The sequence below is a fragment of the Protopterus annectens genome, chromosome 4.part0 (genome assembly GCF_019279795.1).
Source record: "Protopterus annectens isolate FY-2018-M chromosome 4.part0, PAN1.0, whole genome shotgun sequence".
NCBI classification, from domain to species: domain Eukaryota; kingdom Metazoa; phylum Chordata; order Ceratodontiformes; family Protopteridae; genus Protopterus; species Protopterus annectens.
Genome location: NC_056733.1, coordinates 988,675,674 through 988,685,625, shown reverse-complemented (window position 1 = coordinate 988,685,625; position 9,952 = coordinate 988,675,674). Strand labels below are relative to the sequence as shown.

At 39.4% G+C, this 9,952-nt stretch overlaps 1 non-coding gene across 1 annotated transcript; it reads left to right on the top strand.

Moving 5' to 3' along the window:
- The first annotated feature begins 381 nt into the window (after positions 1-381).
- On the top strand, positions 382-546 carry LOC122800546. Its single transcript, XR_006364576.1, has one exon. It is a non-coding gene; the product is annotated as a U1 spliceosomal RNA (small nuclear RNA).
- Positions 547-9,952: the final 9,406 nt, after the last annotated feature.

Here is a 9,952-nt window from a genome sequence, read left to right as displayed (position 1 = left end):
AGTGGGTATTAAGTAAGGTAGCAATTTCTGGTGGAAATTTATTGGGGAAGGAATTGGGAGTGGTATATTGACCAGGGTCTAGAATTTTATTAATGGTGTGCCAGACTTATTTTAGTTTGGACTTAAGTGTAAAATGTGTGTCATAACAGACTATTTTCTTATCATTACTGATTAGTTTTTTTGAAAGGTTTTGAAGTTCTTTGTAGTTTTTGAGAAAAGTTGCAGATTTGGATTTTAGCCATTGTTCCCAGTAACTGTCTTTCTGTTTCATGAGAGTTAGGGTCTCTGGACAGCCAAGGAGAGCAGGTTGATTTGATTCTAACTTTTCATAGGGGAGCTAGGGAGTCAAGTATATCCAGGAAAGTGCAATTAAATTGCTACATACTTACCTGGCAGGGGGAATACCACGATCAAGAAGGTGGTTTCCCCAGGGTGAGGCTCTTCCATTGCACACTTTGGTTGGGGTGACCCCTGTGATTTCCCCAAATGTGGGAAACTCAACTGAGGGGTTGGGAGGATGGCCTAATGGTTAAGATGTCTGCCTTACAAACACAAGGTACAGGGTTTGAGTCTCACAAGGGATAATTGGCTAGGCTTAAAATGGCCCACAAGGGCAGTTAGCCTAGTACTAATCTATGAATCTATGAACTATGTAGAACTGTATAATTAATAGGAAGGTATTTCAGGTAGGACCAGTTAATGACTGAGAGCCTGTCATTAAAGGCTTCAGTATTGAATGAAGAAAGATTGCAGTTTTCTCTAATATGGTGGGAATAGGGTAGTTGAGGGGAGTGTCATATCACATGAGTAGGGAGGTGGTCACTTAGGAAGTCGGGTAGGATTCTAGGGTTAGGATATAGGGTAGGCTCGGAGGTAAGAATCCAAAGTGGAGTAGGTTTTGTTTTATTGTTAAAACAAATAGGAGTTGATATAAGTTGATGGAAACCATGAAGGTTAATATGGTGGAAGGGGGAGGTGGTAGATAGATTTTGCCAGTCAATATTTATGTTGCCAAGCAATAAGGTCTCATAGGAGATATGTAGAGAAATCCAAGATACAGGAATGTAGTTTCCAGGTGGTATATATATATATATATATATATATATATATATATATATATATATATATATATATATATATGTCAACCCTTATTATTTTATCTTCTAATTTGAGGGTTGGGAGGGTGGCCTAATGGTTAAGGTGTTTGTCTTACAAAGACAAGGTGCAGGATTTGAGTCTCACAAGGGATAATTGGCTAGGCTTAAAATGGCGCACAAGGGCAGTTAGCCTAGTACTAATTTATGAACCTATGGGAAACTTTGTCCAGGCAATTTTAATAATTAATTCTTTGTCCTGTGATGAAAAAAATCTCACAATAGTAGATCTTAGAGGTGTATTGTTTTTAGAAGAAGATGTAGCCAAAGACCTATGTGCTTTCTTAAGGACATAGGGCATGGCTTCAGGTAAATCAAGGATTTTAGGGAGCCAAGAAGTTAAAAAAGTTTGCCATGTTTTCCCCTTCAATTCTTTCAGACAAACCAAATATGTGGATGTTATTTCTCCAAGATCTGTTTTCTAGTTTATCTCTTTTTTTCAGAAGTATAGTATTTTGTTTCAATAAGAATTTGATGTTATTTTATATTCCTTTAATCGGTCTTCTACATCATTCAAATTGTCTTCTATTCTGGATATTTGTATTTTCTGCTGGTTTACAGATTCCTGTATTTGCTTCATTTGTTTAGAACATTTCCCTTTAAATCATCTAATTTGTTATCCATTTTGTCCATTTTTGTCCATTTTTGTAAAGAGTTCCTGGATGTCAGTGAGCAGCCTGGAGTTCTTTTTTCAGTAATGAATCCTGACAGCCTGTTTTTGTATGAATCATTCTACATTTTGAGTAAAGAAATTTTCCAAATAAAGACATTTTCCAAATAATGATACATATAAAAATGTTAATAAATGTTAAAATATTATCCTTCAGTACAACTCAAAGTAACATTATTTAGTTGAAAAATATAATAGGATAACTTAGAAATATAATTTTGTCAAAAATGTAGAATAGCAGAACAAGTGAAATATGCTACTAGTCAGTCAGCATCCTTGGCACACACATCCGTAGATGTCATCTTCAAACCAAAAAAGTGTTGATAATACCAACCTGTCATGTTCAGTATCAGGTTTAGGAATGTATAAAATGTATTGATCATCTTTACAACACTTACCGGCTCCCCAGTTAAGGGTTAGGCTTTTCACAGAAGGGGGTAAGTGCCAAAGGAGACAGAGCCACATGCAGATACATACATAACTACTATATATCTGACTAAGGCCTGTTTGCTGGGCGATTTTGTATGGGATACAGCTCACACTTCAAATAAATTAATGGCTGGATGGGATTTCCAGTACAGCAATTCACTAATGAACAGCTGCTCCCTCATGCCAAATTCACAAAACAATGGCTGAATAATTTTCTAATAGTTCTTCCTGCAAAATTGAATAGTAGAGACAAGAGATACTGACAAACGGCCTGAGCTAAGGTGAATGTGCAAGAAAAGGAAAAAAGGGAAGCAAAGGAGCAATAAAAAGGTCAGATAATGGTGACCACCTGCACACCCTCTGAGAAAAGTAAAAAAAAGAAGAGCTGAAACTAAGGGATGTTTTGGGATGTGAAGGAAATGAATACAAAACTGCAAGAATATAAATGTGAAACAGATAAAACAACCTCAGAGGTAACAGAAGTAGTAAATGAAGGATCTCATCATTTGAAAAAGTCTTAACATTCCTGTGTACACTGGAAGGTAAAGAGTGCAGCGACTAAAAAATGTATGATGCAATTTTTAGCAGAATGGAAAGACATACCAGAGAGTGAAATCATTGAGAAAGTCCATTGAACTGCTTGGAACCCAACAAAAGGGATAATAAAAACACACATAGTTCAATAGTACTACTAATCAATATGAATGCAAGGAGCCTCACAAATAAAATACACGAGTTCCATGCCTTCTTCTACCTTTACTCTCCAGACATAGCAATCCTAATGGAAACATGGCTAAAACCTCACATAACTGACAATGTTTAACCACAGGTTATAACATCCACAGGCTGGACAGAATACACAAATACGGAGGAGGTATAGCTGTAATCTATAAAAATACACTAAGGTTTGAATGCTTAGAACTTAACCCACCAACACTCAGTAATGCTGAAATATTAGTTAGCAGAATCAAAATGAGTCTCAAAAATATATATAATCATTATATCGATCTACATTCCATCCGGCAACAACCTATCCATAAGTGAAACCTTTCTAGATTGGTCTTCCTCAACATTTAATCAGGAAACCATAATAATGGGTGAGTTCAATATGGACTGGCTCACCTGTGCCTCTGACAGAGTCTACTTTAAAATACCAACATGCAAAACACCGATGACGAGAACACCGAGACCAGAAGATCGACAACTGAGATGACCGACAGTATAAAAGCACAAAACTTCACATGCCCGACAAACCACAATCCCGACAATCAATAAAACAAAACAAATACCTTTTCTGAAAAACACACATACAACACAAGTGCAGCAAAAATCTTACAAACCTACACTAAACCTTACATACATAACTATCTATGCACTAACCTTAATCCAAACCCTAACCCTAAGGTCTGCCACTATCGCACACTCACCTAACCTGTGCCCTAACCCTAACTCAATTAACCCGCCCCTAACCCTAAAGTCTGTCACTCTCACACACTTACCTTACTCACACCCTAACCCTAACTCACTTAACCTGCCCCTAACCCTAAAGTCTGTCACTATCGCACACTTACCTTACTCGTGCCCTAACCCTAACTCACTTAACCTGCCCCTAACCCTAAAGTCTGTCACTATCGCACACTTACTCGTGCCCTAACCCTAACTCACTTAACCTGCCCCTAACCCTAAAGTCTGTCACTATCATACACTTACCTTACTCGTGCCCTAACCCTAACTCACTTAACCTGCCCCTAACCCTAAAGTCTGTCACTATCATACACTTACCTTAACATGTCAGTGTTCTCAGTATCGGAATTTTCAACTATTGGTCATCTCAGTTGTCGATCTTCTGGTCACGGTGTTCTCGTCGGTGTTTTGCGTGTCGGTGTTTCAAAGTAGACCACTCTGACAACCCCTCTAACTTTATAAACATATATGAATACACCCAGACAATACAATCACCTACTAGAATAGACAAATACAGCAATAGGTAGTCAACACTTGACTTGACTTTAATTAACAAATCATCACTAGCCCACCTATCAGGCCGCCTCCCTGACAGCTTCAGTAACCATCTACTAACTGATCTACTTAGACAACATCTTTATCCCCCATAAAGTTCCATATATAAACAAATTTGTGACAAAAAACACTTTTCACCAGCCATGTTCATATCACTCCTCCAACACTGTGACTGGTCCCCCCCTAAAGCATCTCCACCTTGCCTCTGCCATACAATACTTTAATAACAATTTCCTAAGCATACCAAACAGCCAAGCACTCAACAGGAATATCTGTGTAAAATCAGTCTAAGTGCCATGGTTAACTAAAGGTACTAAAAAGCTTCTAAAGCTTAGAAACAAAGCCTGGACATAATATCAGGTCAACAAAAATCATACCACCTTAAACTACTACTGCCAACTAAGCACCAACTTCAAAAAACAAATCAAGGATGATAAAAAAGCATACTATACTGATATCCAACATAAATACCAAAAAAATCCACAAAAATTCTGGGATGTTTTAAAACTTCTTCTACCTGGCCAATCCTCAACTCTAACCCCCACCTCCACTAACACTAATGACAGCATAGCAGCCCAGTATAATACATATTTTATAAGCACTATACTAACACTAATCAAAAGCAACAATAATACTCTTAAGTCCTTTCCTACAAAAGCCGAAACAACTACCAATCTGTTCTTCCTAAAACCAGTCCAAACCCGCACCATAAAAAAAAATACTCCACAAACTTAAACCTACATCTCTTTCAGCAGATCAACTTCCATCTGAGTATTTAAAACTAGCAGCATATGCTATCTCTGACCACATCTCTCTTCTGATCAACTGCCCTATCTCAGAACAATATATTCCCAAGCTCTGGGAAATATCCTATATCAGCCCTATACATAAAGGTGGCAACTCAACTGACCTGTCTAACTACCAACCAATTGCTATACTATCCCCACTATCCCCACTATCAAATTCTAAAAAAATCCATACACATTTAACTCATGAACTATCTCCTAAGCAATAACTTGCTTTCCACTTCTGGCATTGATTAAGACTCAATCACTGCACCATAACCACCCTTATAAGCCTTACCAGCATTTCAATCAACTCAAAAATAATGGACAACCTAGTTTTCTCCGTCATCCCAGACATGGCTTAGGCATTCAATACAGTTTGCCACCACAGACTCCTCACTGAGCTCAGTTCCCTAAACCTAATCCAAGCAGCCCTCTCTTGATTTCACAACTACTTATCTAATTGACACCAAGCTACCAGATGTCAAGGAGATCTTTCTTCTCTTCTACCTTTCACAGTAGGCACCCCACAGAGTTCAATTCTGGGGCCACTCCTCTTTACTGTCTTCACTAATAAAGTCTACACTGCTACTAACCTAGCCACTATTATACAATATGCAGATGACTCCATGCTTATCTGTTCTATTTCCTCCCTTCCACAGCAACAAACAATAACCCAACAATCCTTCTCAGCTATTGAATCCTGGGTCTTGAACTATCAAGTTATTCTCAATCCAAATAAAACTAAATGCTCTTTACCAACAACAAATCATCGGATATTACATCCTCTTTTCTCATCCTTTCAGCAAACAATACAAAAATTGAACCTGTCTCCCACATTAAACTGCTTGGTGTCACCATAGACAACAGCTTGAGATTTGATAAACATTCAACATTTTCATGTTCTTTTATTATTTATTATTAAGTCTATTTAAAACTTTTATTGTGGCTGGTCCTTGTAGAAACTTTCTAAACTTCGAGAGTACTTACTGTATACTTATTTGGTGTCACTGTGTTAGCCACTCCAGAAGGTCTAGGCATCTTAGTGAACTACTACAATTTGTATTAGTATTAATATTATACAGTATAATTATCAAAAAGACCCGTATAAAGCTTGGATCCCACCTTATTTCACAAGCTCCACCAGACAAACTATTACCAGGACCCATCTACTATCTTCCCTACTGTATTCCTCACCCATCTTCACCAACCTTAAGAAATCAGACCATCTAAACTCGGTCTGGTATAACAAAATCACCAGATTTGCCTCAAACTCTTCATAGAGATTCCACTACTGTGCTGCCCTTTGCCAACTAAATTGGCTAGAACTACCCAATCTCATATCCCACAATCAACTCTTTACTGCCTATACCATAATATACCAACTAGACAAGTGCTCTGATCTTTAAAATATCTTAGAACCTACTCCAATAACAGAACTCCATGATCTTTTGATAAGTTTCTATTAAAAGTCACAAAATCTGACAGCATTTTTGGCAATTCTCTTTATTCCAGTCATACATCCAGGGACTACAATGTCATCCCTCAACATATCCGTAATATCACCAACCCATCCGAGTTTAAACAACTTGTCATGCAACACATTATTGACAGCTGTACACATCCAGGGACATCATGTCATGACATGTCATCCCTCAACATATCCGTAATATCACCAACCCATCTGAGTTTAAACAACTTGTCATGCAACACATTATTGACAGCTGTACAGCCCCAGGCTGATAGGCTATATTCCCTGTAAACCCCTTTCCATTACTTCAGTCTACTTCTCATTTTATCTCTTTAACACCTCCTAGTTCTCCCTTTTCTCCTTTCTAGCTTCAATCTTCTACTCACTGTCTACTGAAGAAATGCCTTTACACCCTTGCATTGAGGGTGAATCTTCATGTATGTAGTTCTGTGTTTTTAATTCTGTACTTACAGAGGCATGTTTGTTTACATTGTAACTAAGGTATAACTACACTGTATCTCATATATATTTGTTAAATTGCTTCCTTAAGCTGTCAAGGCTATTACATCTGGGGATTAAGGTAATGTGAGGGGTGACCAGGTTGTACCTTTTTTTCAGTTTAGCTTTTTTTTGGTCTCATTCATCCTCATTTTCAATGGTCCAGCCCCCAGTACTCAATGTCCATGCAGGATCTACCAGCTACTCTCCAGTTCCCCCCAGGACTTACTCTGTTTTTACTCAAGTTGCTCATGGATCCTAAGGGTGTCCTGGGGGCTTGGCTTGTCTGTGCTCACATTCGGGGGGATTTTTTTTGACCTACCTCCTCCCTTTTTCCATCCCCAACCTCATTGATTACACCTGAGGGCAACTCTTCCCTTTGCACCATGCCTCCCCTTCGGGACTGTATCAACAAGTGTCCTCCCAACTTGGATGAACATAGCCATCTTTTATCTGTTACTTTGTCAGTTGTTAGTGCCACTAAGTGAACCCAGATCAGCTAGACCCCAGTCAGGGCTTTATCACACATGCCACTGGAGCAGCTTAGACCATGATATATGTTGGCCATTACTTTTTGGACCCCACAGGGAGAAGACAGGTAGTATTTGTACTGGTCAAAAGGAAGTGTAGGGTAAGGGGCCTTTGCTTTAAACTTATCTATCCAGCAAACTTGAATATTTGTTTCTTGTGAGACTGAAGATGTTTGACCATTTGGGCTCAGCAATGGAAGTATTGGACATAGATGGAAACAGGTTCAGAGAGCCAGCGGATGAACCTAGCAGTGGACAGGAGAAGGAGAAGGACATTCAGCAAAAAAAGGTAGAGAGAAGACTCTGCACCAAAAAATTAATTTCTTTCCTGTTTTTATTTAAGGAAATATCAGACTATGAAGGAAAAAATGGAAACACTGCAGGAGATGCAAGCAGAAAGATTGAGAAAACTGACAGACACTATAGAAAGAGGGACTAGATGTGGGAAACACAGGTAGGCAATGTGTAAAAAGACACACAAGACCTACTAGCTAATCAGCTGTAATTTTTTTCGGAAACACTTGGTAGAGGAAAGTTTGCTTTTGAAATGTGTAAAAAGACAATAATTTTTATACAAAGCTCCACATAGAGAAAGCACTGCAATAAATATATAAAATATTGGTAATGTATAAATGACTCTCAAATCTCACTAGTGAACTTGTTGTAACTTTTGATGTTTATATTGGGAAGGGGAACATTTGTTTGGGAAATGTGAAAAAGATAATCCCCCGGATTCATGAAGCTCAGCGCAAGGCCGGAGTAAGGCTTGCACCGGCTGTGCGGCATAGATATGGAGTAGTTGCGCCATATGCATAGTAATGAAGGCACGCATCTGCCACAGCCACGTGCATGGGAAACGTGTGTGAGTGCATGGGGCGTATCGAAGTTGCGCAGGGAGGTGTGTCAATGTCGGCTGTCGATGAGCAACCTAAACTGCTGAATATTATATTCCGCCTGCAATAGTAATCGCACCTATCAGTGTCTGAGGAGACTGAAACGTAAACAAGGCATGCAAGATAGTCCTTGCGAACAGAAAATGGAGAAGCAAACACAAATGCATGGACATGAATAACGGGTCCCTACCCTTGAACAAATGACAGGAAAAGCATGTGCCCATAGTCCAACGTAGTGTTGATAGCTATACCATGTGGAAGTAAAATGTATCATATGTTAGGGCACCGCCAGGAGGTACGTCCAACCCAATGGAGATGGTCACCAGCTGACCCATAATGTGTGGGAGGGTACATAGCTGTGCAGATGTGTCCATAACAAAATACACGAGGAGAAATGCAGATATATGTAGTGACCGTATGTCCGAATCATATCCAACAATGGATGTAATAGTCACATACAAAAGGTATGTCCGTATTCCACATAACAAATGTGATAGGGAATAGAATACACATGTAAACGAAACAGGAGCATAGAAAAAGCTACAACAATAAGGACACGTAGGCCGAAATGAACAGTATGATCCATACCGTCAACTAAGAATAGCACCTGTCCCACTTTGCGAGCGACAGTACCTCTGTGGGCAGATGTGTCCTGACACAAACTTGTAAACATGGCAAATGTCCAGAGATTATAGAACATAATTATCCCTCAGACATCATGTAAAAGTTACATTAAACAGTTGTTCTCTGCACGTATATTACATAAATGTCATAAGAAACAGAATAAGCCACCAAAATGCTACAAGACTAAAGCATATATATAGGCAAGAGTTGTAAGTTCTATCTGCCGAACTGACCATGGGTATGTGTCAGCGTGTAAGATGTGCTGTGTTCACTGCAAATGTCACACTGTGGCCAATTGAAAAGGTGGAAACAGTACCGTAGACTGTGGGGAGGCATTGTCCACAACAGTCGGATATGTGGAAGGCATAGCATGGACACAGGAAAAGGTGCCATCCTACCAATGAGTACAACAGGTCTGCAAAACCCAGAAGTCAGCGGTAGAAGCCGAACTGGTATGTGACACAGTCGAACGGGTAGTACCCGGGTATACCAACCAAGTAATGAAAGTGAAGTATGGACGTGTACCTATGTGCGTGAGGTATAGCATGTGGAAAGCAAACATGGCAGGGTAGTCCACACAACCATAAAGGTACCCGACACCTGTAGAGTAGTCAATGTGCTACTCTGGCTGTGTCATGGGCCAACAACCAAAGTAGTGAGCTATCGGGTGTGAGGAATTTGCGTGTGAGGGGGGGATAGATAATGGTAAAATCCGCAAAGGTGATACTGTGTCATATGCAGAAAAGGTGAACCAGAGGTGTAGGAGAGGGCAGCAGGTAAAGTGGACAGAAACACAAACACATGGGGAAACAGCTGCAAGAGAAGCAGACAGGCCATAGTGTAGAACACAATCCCACAAACATATGAATATGGAAATGT